Consider the following 13,037-nt stretch of genomic DNA (forward strand, 5'->3'; position numbering starts at 1 on the left):
ATGGCCAGGGTTTTCCTGACAGTGACGGGCAGTGAAAACTGACCTCTAATTCCGCCCATTTAAATTAGGTGGATAGAACTCGTGAGGGCCGTGGGTGGGGTTTAATTACGGAGACGATGGAATAGTCTCTGCCGTGATTACACCTAGGTCTCCCCGCTTTTACATTTGGCGGGTCGAGCGTTATCTTGGTGGTATGTCTACTCCGGGCCCAAAGTCCTGCTTCCTCTACTGTCTGAAGGTGCAGTGATGGGAGACGAGCATCTACCTGGCACCCTCCCCCACATCTCCTTCTGTGTCCACCCCACCACACCCTCACCTCGCGTATTAAATCCCCACCCAGTCAGTCTCTAAGCTCTTTTTCCAGCCCCCACCCCAGAGCAGATATTTTTATCCGCCCCTCTTTAGCCCCTAACAAAGTAATTGGATTGCGGGAGTAAAGAGCACGCGAGGCGCGGCCCCGGTGGGAGCATCCCTGGGCAGCCAGCAGCTCAGAGAGGCGCGCAGCGCTAGGTGGGGCCCTCCGGGGGCCGAGGGAGGGGCACGCCAGGGCGGGGGCTGTATAAGAGCAGAGACTCAAACCAGTACGTGAACACTGACCTGCTTTCTGAGAGCTGTCACACCCCGCGTTGGAGGCTTCTCGGCAGGTACGTTACGGGCCTTTGGGTTGCACTTTCGTGTTTACTTATTTTTATAGCGCTAAGAAGGATTGACAGCTTTATCAGAGCACTAGCTGGTGAACGTTACAGAGACCAGAACCCAAGGTGGGTTTCCTTTCTTTTCTGACGTACAGATGGTTTTGATCGAGTCAAAGGTCAGTGGTCTGCGGCGCGTGGCTCTTTCCCCACATCTCTATATTTTGTCTCTGTGCAAAGGTGGTGTAATGCTTCACTGCAGGGTGTTGTCCTATCTGTATGTTTGAGGAGTGTTGGGGGTCTTGTTTTCAGAAGCCTTGTGAGTTAAGCAGTCCGATTTGAAACGACCCCTTTTTCGACCAGTAGCCTTCTCTCGGCAGTGCTAGAGCACACAGCTCTAGCCAGCAGGGCTGGGACCAGCATCTTAGCTCATTCTAGAGCTGCAGGGCTGGGACCAGTTTCTTTGCTCACTCTAGAGCTGCAGAGATGGGCCCAGAATCTTAGATCACTCTAGTGCCGCAGGGCTGGGCCCAGCAACTTAAATCATTCTAGAGCTGCAGGTCTGGGCCCAGAATCTTAGATCATTCAAGAGCTGCAGGGCGGGGCCCAGAATCTTAGATCATTCTAGAGCCGAAGGGCTGGGCCCAGAATCTTAGATCATTCTAGAGCTGGAGGGCTGGGCTCAGAATCTTGTATCATTCTAGAGCCGCAGGGCTGGGCCAGAATCTTTAGATCATTCTAGAGCTGCAGGGCTCGGCCCAGAATCTTAGATCATTCTAGAGCCGCATGGCTGGGCCCAGAATCTTAGATCATTCTAGAGCCAAAGGGCGGGGCCCAGAATCTTAGATCATTCTAGAGCTAGAGGGCTGGGCTCATAGATCATTCTAGAGCCGGAGGGCTAGGCCCAGAATCTTAGATCATTCTAGAGCTAGAGGGCTGGGCTCAGAATCTTAGGTCATTCTAGAGCAGCAAGGCTGGGCCCAAATTCTTAGATCATTCTAGAGCTGGAGGACTGGGCCCAGAATATTAGATCATTCTAGAGCCGGAGGGCTTGGCCCCGAATCTTAGATCATTCTAGAGCTAGAGGGCTGGGCTCAGAATCTTAGATCATTCTAGAGCCGGAGGGCTGGGCCCAGAATCTTAGATCAATCTAGAGCTGCGGGGATGGGCCTGGAGTCTTAAATCATTCTAGAGCTGCAGGGCTGGGCCCAGAATCTTAGATCATTCTAGAGCCGAAGGGCTGGGCCCAGAATCTTAGATCATTCTAGAGCTAGAGGGCTGGGCTCAGAATCTTAGATCATTCTAAGCCGGAAGGCTGGGCCCAGAATCTTAGATCAATCTAGAGCTGCGGGGATGGGCCTGGAGTCTTAGATCACTCTAGAGCAGCAAGGCTGGGCCCAGATTTTTAGATCATTCTAGAGCTGGACGGCTGGGCCCAGAATATTAGATCATTCTAGAGCCAGAGGGCTTGGCCCAGAATCTTAAATCATTCTAGAGCTGCAGGAATGGGCCCAGAATCTTAGAGCATTCTAGAGCCGGAGAGCTGGGCCTGGAGTCTTAGATCATTCTAGAGCAGCAAGGCTGGGCCCAGATTCTTAGCTCAATCTAGAGCTGCAGAGATGGGCCCAGAATCTTAGATCACTCTAGAGCTGCGGGGATGGGCCCGGAGTCTTAGATCATTCTAGAGCTAGAGGGCTGGGCTCAAAATCTTAGATCATTCTAGAGCTGCAGGGCTGGGCCCAGAATCTTAGATCATTCTAGAGCTAGAGGGCTGGGCTCAGAATCTTAGATCACTCTAGAGCCAGAGGGCTGGGCCAAGAATCTTAGATCACTCTAGAGCTGTAGGGATTGGGCCCGGAGTCTTAGATCATTCTAGAGCTGCAGGGCTGGGCCCAGAATCTTAGATCACTCTAGTGCCGCAGCGCTGGGCCCAGAATCTTAGATCATTCTAGAGCCGCAGGGCTGGGCCCAGAATCTTAGATCATTCTGGAGCCGGAGGGATGGGCCCAGAATCTTAGATCATTCTAGAGCTGCTGTTAGATCATTCTAGAGCTGCTGGGAGGGGCCCAGAATGGATCACTCTAGTGCCGCAGCGCTGGGCCCAGAATCTTAGATCATTCTAGAGCCGCAGGGCTGGGCCCAGAATCTTAGATCATTCTGGAGCCGGAGGGCTGGGCCCAGAATCTTAGATCATTCTAGAGCTGCTGGGATGGGCCCAGAATCTTAGATCATTCTAGAGCTGCAGGGCAGGGCCCATAATCTTAGATCATTCTGGAGTCGGAGGGCTGGGCCCAGAATCTTAGATCATTCTAGAGCTGCTGGGAAGGGCCCATAATCTTACATCATTAAAGAGCTGCAGGGCTGGGCCTGGAGTCTTAGATCATTCTAGAGCTGCAGGGCTGGGCCCAGAATCTTAGATTATTCTAGAGCTGCTGGGAAGGGCCCAGAATCTTAGATCCTTCTAGAGCTGCGGGGATGGGCCCGGAGTCTTAGATCATTCTAGAGCTGCAGGGCTGGGCCCAGAATCTTAGATCACCCTAGTGCCGCAGCGCTGGGCCCAGAATCTTAGATCATTCTGGAGCCGGAGGGCTGGGCCCAGAATCTTAGATCATTCTAGAGACACAGGGCTGGGTCCAGAATCATAGATCATTCTAGAGCTGCAGGGCTGTCTTAGATCATTCTAGAGTCGGAGGGCTGGGCCCGGAATCTTAGATCATTCTAAAGTAGCAGGGCCTGAGCAATGCCATCAATTATTGTTCAAACCACAACTGTGGAACAGGAAACCTCACTTTAGTAATACAGAGGTCTCCCCTAGGCCGTAGTGTACAAAGCATGCTATACAAGTGTGACGGGGCCCCCTAGGCAATATTATCTGCCCATCTTTTGTCAAGGTAGGTTCCATAGCTGCACCACAGATGTAGGACCACTTGGTTCATACTCCTGATGTATCGCAAAAACCAAAAGTATGCATGAATCTGCTGTGGTGCCGGAACCATCAGTAAACTAATTACTTGCATCCCCTCTGTTATTGTGTCTAACTCACTTCGGTAGAGAAGGAACCTGCTACACTAAGACCCTAATGAAACACACTTTACAAGCACCTACCTACATGCTGCTAGAACCATATCTGTATTAATGATCCGCTGAAGCATCATGGCAACAAAGTGTACAAAACCATGTCCTGAAGTGTTCAATGATGACTGGGAAAGCTCGTAAGATACGTGCCAAAATAGCATTGAGGGAAAATACTTACTTTGCTGTTCACAATGAGTAATGTGTCCCTGTTATGGTGCATGCCATATTGTAAAACATTGAATAGACTTAGAGAAACCTACAAACTGTGATCCAAGTCTTTGATATGGATAGCACACATAGTCTTTGCCCAGAAGTCTAATGGGTCTGTGCGCATGTGTGTAGTCTTCGGGATCTCCTCTCCACCAGAATATATCCCATCATTGGACAAATATGGATGTTGTTGGGAAGAGCAAGGGTATTTGTCATGTTAGAACTCCTCACAGCTCACCTGCACATCATGCTGCAAGAGGTGTAAGCAGCCCAAGTCTGTCGTAATGCCAGAGTTGCATACATGTTTCAACATGCGAATCTTGGTTCAAAATGCCCCCTGTGCGATGTACTAACAGGGAAGGGATGAAGCAGTGCACAACATGGTGTTGTATGAAGTTCTGAATATCTTGAAAAAAGTGGACTGTTTATTAGGACAATGTGAGCTCAAGATAACGGGGCAGACTATGTAGGATGCCGTTTATCCAGCAATAGGAAAGGTAATGATGGCACTTAGACTTTCAGTGAGTACAGGATACAAGAAGCAGTTACATTTATTCCTTGGCCTGTGGGACTATTATCATATTATCACTCTCTGCGGACAAGATACATCATATGTGGGCCCTGTAAAGAGCAAATAGTGCAACAAATAGTGTGAATATTGTATTCAGTAGTGTTAAAGAGGATATCAGTAAGGTATCTTCATTAAAACTGATTGCTCCCAGGGATATATCATTGCCAGTGAGGTTAGCAGCTATCATTTAGGGCACTCCTCATGCAAGCACAATATGGATGGAGGAGAATGAAGCATTCGCCTAGAGAACAAGTAGAGGCAAACCCTATGAGTTTGAAAGTTGAAAAAAGCCTAAGCGCATTGTTAGGGTATCCGTAGGATCTAGTTAACCATGTTGGTAATGAGGTCGTGATTCCCCCAGTGACTATATCTGCTCTCAGGCTTAATTGTAACAAGGGGTCATAGACACAACTTCAAAGTACTCCAAAAGTTCCAAGTGACATGATCGGCTCCAAGTGTTTTCGTACACGCTGGAGTGTGCGTCAGGTGGGTAGAACGTTGCCTGTCGCTGATGCCGTACCCTGAGAAGGAACGATGAAGACCCAAGCATTGATGTGTACCAGGGGTGTGTCATATTATTGACAATACCCTTAGGAAACCGGAGAGCGGTGGGAGCACGGAGGATGGTGCCATCTTGAGGAAGGTTGAAGGGTATATAGACTGGGGGTGGCCAGGCAGGAGTAAATTGGTTGTATCAGAATGTTTCCGAAGAGCTGAGCTGTGATGGGCGCGTGATTCATAGATTGTGGTTTTTGTGGTACCGTCAAGTCAGCGCACAGGAATGTCTGTTGCAGCCACTGGGATATCAGCATGGCTTTAATAACTCATTGTATTGGGTCTGATTGTTGGTGGGTATCTGTAGGTAGTTCAGCAGACCATGACGTGCAAAATTGGGTGAAAAGTCTCATACCACTGTGTCTAGTGTAGTCCAACAGCCGGAGGCCCCTGGCCATCTATGGCTCGATTGGGCCCCGGTCACTCTGGACTCTGAACGGCTTTGCCGTCGTTCCTAGATTTGTCTTCATTTTGATACTGGGCCACTCACGAAGGTCTGAAGTGTAGATTGTTCCTGAGAAGGGAGGGTTTTGTGTAAAAAAGGTACTTGTGATTGACAAAAGAGTGCAGCCAGTATCCTAAGAGTTAAAGGGGTTTTTAGGAAGGGGCCAAGTGAAGTGCATCAAAACATCCCCACAGCATCCTTTCAGCAATGGGCTTGGTGAACGTGGTGAATTTTTAATTGGTTAAAATGATAGGCTTGATAAAAGTGTTGCCCGATCTGCTGAAGGCGTGTCACGCCACATCTCGCGAGACTACCAGCGTGTCTCCACGTGCGCTACTGCAAGGTGGGATCTCTGGGGCCAGGCTGCACCTGGGATGGACAGGAAGGCTGCAGGACGAAGAGAGCCAGGCAGGTGAATTTATGGGAAGATTAGGGAGTCCCGGGGCAAACATGAAGGAAGGAAAAGGGCAATGTGGTAAATGTGGGACTCAGAGGATGCCTGGAGTTACCAGGAGTGGAGCCAGTGGTCCAGACCGTGCAGGAAGGACAGATCCTACACACCGACCCGGTGAACCCCAAGCATGTGAGGGAGGAAGCAGTCAAACTCAGGGATTCTGGACCCAGTCAAAGGTCGTCTCCCATGGTGCACTGCGTCTAGAAGACCCTGGGTGGGAGCTGAGGGGAGGGCTCGGTGCGAAGAATGAGGCTGTCAAGGGAGGGAAAGGAACAACCGAGGAGGTGCATCGTTTACAGACATGATTGCGCCCCCTCTCGTGGGAGGGAATGTGTGATGCAAAGGGCTGCAGGTGCAGGTGCTTCAATAGGGGCAGTTAGGAGACGCTGTCTTCCTTTTAGCACCTCCCAGGGGTGTGCTATTGAACCGAATGGAAAGTTGTTATGACCAGACTGAGTCCTTCGATTATTAACAAAACTAACTTAGTTGATGTCCTTCTTGGCAGACCACACACTCAGAAAGTTAGAATCGGCCAGTTCCCAACCCGAAGTCAAGAGAATTAGCCACACATCGTAAAAGTGTTTATAAATGATTGGGTGTCCAGCACAGAAGACTGGACGCAAAGCAGGCAAGACCTGGGCCACCGGATGGAGACAACCCGGCTCATGACCCCTGGAAAAAAGTCTAGTGAGAAAAACAAACACACTCCTTCGAAGTGATGTGCAGGAAACATATGCCACGGCTAGGGCGGCCGAACTCGAATCTGGGGAACTGGGTTCGAGTCTCGGCAATAACGCTGAACATCCTGTGTTCATTCTGGGCAAATCACCTAATCTCCCCGTGCCTAACAAAAATGAATGTGTCCACATGTAATGCAACTGGTGCTATCTAAAGCGCTCTGATACCCGATTTGGGTCATGTTCGCGCTATCTAAAACTCTGTAAAAAATAAAAATATATATATATATATATATGCCCGTCATTTTTTTGTCCCTCATAGCTTCTCTGCCAGAAAAAAAATCTATGCAATGACATACAACTGTAAGCCAGAATATTCCAGGATACTTCAACTATATAGCGTCGCTGAAATATTTTAGAGTTGAGTAATTTATATTAGGTTGCAGTTCAAGAATGCCATACGCTGCATGTTACCGCTGTGATGAAAAGTACCATTGCCAGCCAGTAGCCACATTTATCCTGTATATTACCGCAGGGATGGAAAGTACCATTGCCATGCCAGTAGCCACATTCATCCTGTATATTACCGCTGGGCTGGAAAGTACCACTGCCAGCCAGTAGCCACATTTACTCTGCATGTTACTGCTCGGATGAAAAGTACTATTGCCCCGCGAATAAATACATTTACCCTGCATGTTAGCGCTGGGATGGAAAGTACCATTGCCATGCCAGTAGCCACATTTATCCTGTATATTACCGCTGGGCTGGAAAGTACCATTGCCAGCCAGTAGCCACATTTACACTGCATGTTACCGCTCGGATGAAAAGTACCATTGCCCCGCCAATAAATACATTTACCCTGCATGTTAGCGCTGGGATGGAAAGTACCATTGCCACGCCAGTAGCCACATTTATCCTGCAGATTACCGCTGGGATGGAAAGTATCATTGCCATGCCAGTAGCCACATTTATCCTGAATATAACCGCTGGGATGGAATTTCCATTGCCACGCCAGTAGCCACATTTATCCTGCATATTACCGCTGGGATGGAAAGTACCATTGCCATGCCAGTAGCCACATTTATCCTGCATATTACCACTGAGATGGAAAGTACCATTGCCACGCCAGTAGCCACATTTATCCTGCATATTACCGCTGGGATGGAAAGAACCATTGCCAGCCAGCAGCCACATTTACGCTGCATGTTACCGCTTGGATGAAAAGTACCATTTCCCTGACAATAAACACATGTACCCTGCATGTTAGCGCCGGGATGGAAAGTACCATTGCCACACCAGTAGCCACATGTACGCTGCATGTTACCACTGGGAGGGAAAATTACCATTGCCAACCAGTAGCCACATTTACGCTGCATGTTACCACTGGGATGGAAACCACCACTGCCAGCCAGTAGCCACATTTACGCTGCATGTTACCGCTCGGATAAAAAGTACCATTGCCCCGCCAATAAACACATTTACCCTGCATGTTAGCGCCGGGATGAAAAGTAACATTGCCACGCCAGTAGCCACATTTATCCTGCATATTACCGCTGGGATGGAAAGTACCATTGCCACGCCAATAGCCACATTTATCCTGCATGTTACCACTGGGATAGAAAGTACCATTGCCACGCCAGTAGCCACATTTATCCTGCATATTACCGCTGGGATGGAAAGTACCATTGACACGCCAGTAGCCACATTTACCCTGTATGTTACCACCGGGGTGGAAATTACCATTGCCACGCCAGTAGCCACATTTATCCCGCATATTACCGCTGGGATTGAAAGTACCAATGCCACGCCAGTAGCCACATTTATCCTGCATATTACCGCTGGGATGGAAAGTACCATTGCCACGCCAGTAGCCACATTTACCCTGTATGTTACCACCGGGATGGAATGCCCATGCACCACCCATGGAACTCCCCCTGTGTGCTGAGTAAAGCAAAGCTGTGCTGCGCGCTGCTTAGCGATGCTTTCAAATAATTTCCCAGAGCAAATCTAGTTTTGTGCTGGAAGTAAATTAGTAAGAGATTTTGCATCGATTTAACATGGCGCTCAACCTAAGTAAATATCCCCGGAGTCTCCAGATCCTTCAGAATGCGGCTGCTCGTCTCACTCTCGCCTCTTCTCCAGCGATCTTTCCTCATCCTAAGACTGCACACTGGTTGAACGTCATACCTCGCTCTGAGTTCAAAGCCCTCTGTCTGGTTCTCAGCGCTCTCTATTGCTCAGGCCCTCTCAAGCTGAGGAAAACATGTCCGGCCTATCAGGCCCCCCGCCCTTGTTCCTCCTCAGCCAGACTTCCAGCAGTGCCCTCTCTCAAGCTGTCTCGCATGGAAGGCTGCGCTCTCTCTTTCTGGCTGTCAAGCTTAGGAATTCACTCACATACTCCGTAAAATATATATCTTATCATGTGTCGTCCCGAAAAAAGCTCTTTCTACAGTCTCATCCCAGCCCCTGAGGTCTACGAGTCCCTTCCCTCTTCGTCCTGCGCCACAACTCCGCTGTGCACCTGTCACTCTTTACAAACCTCCATAACATAAACCTTGAGTTGGGCACAAAACCTGAACCCGCCAAGGCCGTAAAAAGCTTGGGCATCAAAATTGATGCCAAGCTCTCCATGACCCAGCAAGCATCGGCTGTAGTAGGAACATGTATTGGTCTGCTAAGACAGCTTCGGAAACTAGCGCCCCTTCTCTCCTTCGCAACACTTAGAATGGCTGTATCGGCCATGATAGTGTCACGATTGGACTACGGGAATTCTCTGTACATTGGCCTTCCAGAAAAATTGCTTGCTAGATTACAGGTGATTATGAATGATGCTGCCAGACTGATTTTTAGACTCCCAAGGAGGGCCCAGGCCACCCCCCTCCTATGCCAGCTTAACTGGCTTCCGGTCAGGCAGAGAATCAAGTTTAAGGGTCTCTGTATCGCTCACAAAGCCAAATATGGTCAGGCCCCATCTTACATCAAAGATCGTCTAGTAAGCTACACACCCAGCAGGTTACTCCGTTCCCCGGAGGCAGGCCTGCTGGCCTGTCCCCGCTTCAACTTGGCCTCCAAAGGAGGTGGAGCCTTCTCAGCCTCCATTCCTCAACTATGGAACGAGCTGCTGGAGAATTTGCGTGAGGAACAGACCCTCCTCCCTTTTAGGAAGAAGTTAAAAACACTCCTTTTCGTAGAAGCCTGGGGCATAAATTAATCAATGATTCTCTAATCATGCGCTAGGGTAGGGCTCTCTCTCACAGCGCTTAGAGACCTGACGGTGATTATGCGCTTTACAAGCTACAATTACAATTACAATTTTATTTGTGTGCTGGTTACCTGATGCACTCCGACAGGTAACCTGAGCCACCCAGTGAGGTAACCTGAGACAACCCGATAGGAAACCTGAGGCACCCAGTGAGGTAACCTGAGGCACCCAGTGAGGTAGCCTGAGGCACCCAGTTAGGTAACCTGAGACAATCCGATAGGTATCCTGAGGCACCCGGACAGATAACCTGAGGCACCCAGTGAGGTAACCTGAGACAACGCGATAGGAAACCTGAGGCACCCAGTGAGGTAACCTGAGGCACCCAGTTAGGTAACCTGAGACAATCCGATAGGTATCCTGAGGCACCTGGACAGATAACCTGAGGCACCCAGTGAGGTAACCTGAGGCACCCAGTTAGGTAACCTGAGACAACCCGATAGGAAACCTGAGGCACCCGGACAGATAATCTGAGGCACCCAGTGAGGTACCCTGAGATAACCTGGTAGGTAACCTGAGGCACCCAGTGAGGTAACCTGAGATAACCTGGTAGGTAGCCTGAGGCACCCTGACAGATAACCTGAGGCACCCTGACAGATAACCTGAGGCACCCTGACAGATAACCTGAGCTACCCAGTGAGATAACCTGAGACAACCCGCTAGGTAACCTGAGGCACCCTGACAGATAACCTGAGGCACCCTGACAGATAACCTGAAGCACCCCGACAGGTAACCTGAGCCACCCAGTGAGGTAAACTGAGACAACCCAATAGGTAACCTGAGGCACCCTGACGGATAACCTGAGGCACCCTGACAAATAACCTGTGGCACCCTGACAGATAGCCTGAGGCATCCTGACGGATAACCTGTGGCACCTCAACAGATAACCTGTGGCAGCCCGATGGATAACCTGTGGTACCCTGACAGATAACCTGTGGCACCCTGATAGATAACCTGTGGCACCCTGACGAATAACCTGTGGCACCCTGACAGGTAATCTGTAGCACCTCGACAGATAACCTGAGGCATCCTGATAGATAACCTGAGGCACCCTGACAAATAACCTGTGGCACCCTGACAGATAGTCTGAGGCACCCTGATGGATAACCTGTGGCACCTCAACAGATAACCTGTGGCACTCTGACAGGTAATCTGTAGCACCTCGACAGATAACCTGTGGCATCCTGACAGATAGCCTGAGGCACCCTGACCGATAACCTGTGGCACCTCAACAGATAACCTGTGGCACCCTGACAGGTAATCTGTAGCACCTCGACAGATAACCTGTGGCATCCTGACAGATAACCTGTGGCACCCTGACAGATAACCTGTGGCACCCTGACGAATAACCTGTGGCACCCTGACGGATAACCTGTGGCACCCTGACGGATAACCTGTGGCACCCTGACAGGTATTCTGTAGCACCTCGACAGATAACCTGTGACACCCTGATGGATAACCTGTGGCACCCTGACAGATAACCTGTGGCACCCTGACAGATAACCTGTGGCACCCTGACGGATAACCTGTGGCACCCTGACTCTATCCCTACTAACCAGGGATAAAGGGCCTGCGCTCTCCCTTGAAACCATTGTAAAATTTGCATAGCCATGATTGACACCTTTAATTGACTTATAAGCCTCTAATATATGGAATTACAGGGACCCTGGGCCTCTACATTAAATACTACTAGTGGGCTGCAGCACTCATTGTGAAACCCACTAAAGTAGCCTTGTAAACATGTCTCGGGACTGCCGCTGATGCCTGCAGTCCAGTGAAACTGCCATTTCGACCTGGCAAAATAACACCTCTTGCCGGGCCTAACCTTCCTTTTAATGCATGTAACTCACCCTTAAGGTATTTCTTTAAGGCTCTTAGCGAAGAGTTCAGGGTATTTAAAAAGTAGAACATTTATATGTAATGTTTTACATGTCCTGGCAGTGAAAAACCTCAAAAATGTTTATCACTGTGGCAAGGCTGGCCTCCCACAGACTAATACTAGTTTACTTTACTACATTTAATAAGGGATAAAGTTTGGGAGCAACTAGGGAAATATAACAAAGACTTATTTAAATAGTCATTTAAAATCCAACTTAATGGTAAAGTCGGATTTTATATTACTATTTTGTAAATGACACTTTTAGAAAGTTGTCATTTTCCTGCCTATACCTGAAAGGCTTTACTGCCAGTGTCCAGTGTCACCTGACCCCTAATGGCTCCCGTGGAGTGTGTGTATTGGTCCCAGACAGTGGACAAACGGATTAGGGTGTGGGGTGGCATTCCCCTTCCTTTGGCAAGATGGCCTAGGGGGTGGGCCTATGATGTGATTCATTTCACTGGATGCCTCCCCTGTCACAGGCTGATGCAGTTAACACCTAGGCATGCCTCATCTTTTGTCCAGCAAGTCAGTCAGGCTCCAATCACAGCGGGGCACTTTTTGACATTACAGTTACAGGTCTGCTGGAGGTTTACATATAATACTTCAAAGGGGTGAGGACAGGATCCCAAAACCTCTGTTGTATATTCACTGTCTGGCTTGTGAAAGGCCAGCTTTTGTTCTACCAGGTTTTTGTCTCTAATTTTCTTGTGACTACAAGGACTGCCTCAAACTAGATTTTGGTTTTAGATGAGGGAGGAATCTAGGTTTACCATAGTAGTCTCTACACACATACACACCCAGCCCTCAGAGCCCAAGTTTAGTGTGACCGAATATATCCGCCATCTTGAAAATGCCCAAAGTGGGTAGGGTTAGCCCTGGGAACATTTACTTTATTTGTTAGTGCATCCCCAGGAGTCATTCCCTCGCACTAGCTCATGCCAGGCACCCACTTTAGAACATTCTCTGCACCTGAGAAGAACAGAAGAAAGACAGAAGAAAGACTGCCCTGCTGTCTGTGACCTGAAAAGGGCCCTGGAGACTGGACCTGCTCTCCTTCTTGTACTCTGGACAGGGAAATGGACTGCATGTGTCCTGTTAAAGCTATAGGGGCACAACAAGCCACATGAGGCCTTTTCCTGCAACTTCCTCGCCAATTAGTCGCACCTGGACTGGACCCTGCTGTTGCCTCTACCTGCCCCTCCGTGAGTCTCTAAGTGCCTCCCCTGACGTCCGGGGGGTCTTTAGAAGTGGATTGGGATCTAACGGGCTAAAGTCAAATG

The 13,037-nt window shown here is 49.3% G+C and overlaps 1 protein-coding gene across 3 annotated transcripts in view; it reads left to right on the forward strand.

Annotated features, from left to right (window-relative positions):
• Positions 1-572: 572 nt before the first annotated feature.
• ARR3 (arrestin 3) overlaps positions 573-13,037 on the forward strand; it is a 140,943-nt gene continuing 128,478 nt past the window's right edge. The window contains exon 1 of one of the 3 annotated variants that reach the window (XM_085608357.1): positions 573-644. The gene's annotated coding sequence lies outside the window, so the exon portion shown is untranslated. The remainder of the gene's footprint in view (positions 645-13,037) is intronic. The other 2 variants (XM_085608358.1, XM_085608356.1) reach the window with 2 other exon arrangements.

The sequence above is a fragment of the Triturus cristatus genome, chromosome 5_2 (assembly GCF_964204655.1).
Source record: "Triturus cristatus chromosome 5_2, aTriCri1.1, whole genome shotgun sequence".
In the NCBI taxonomy this organism is placed as follows: domain Eukaryota; kingdom Metazoa; phylum Chordata; class Amphibia; order Caudata; family Salamandridae; genus Triturus; species Triturus cristatus.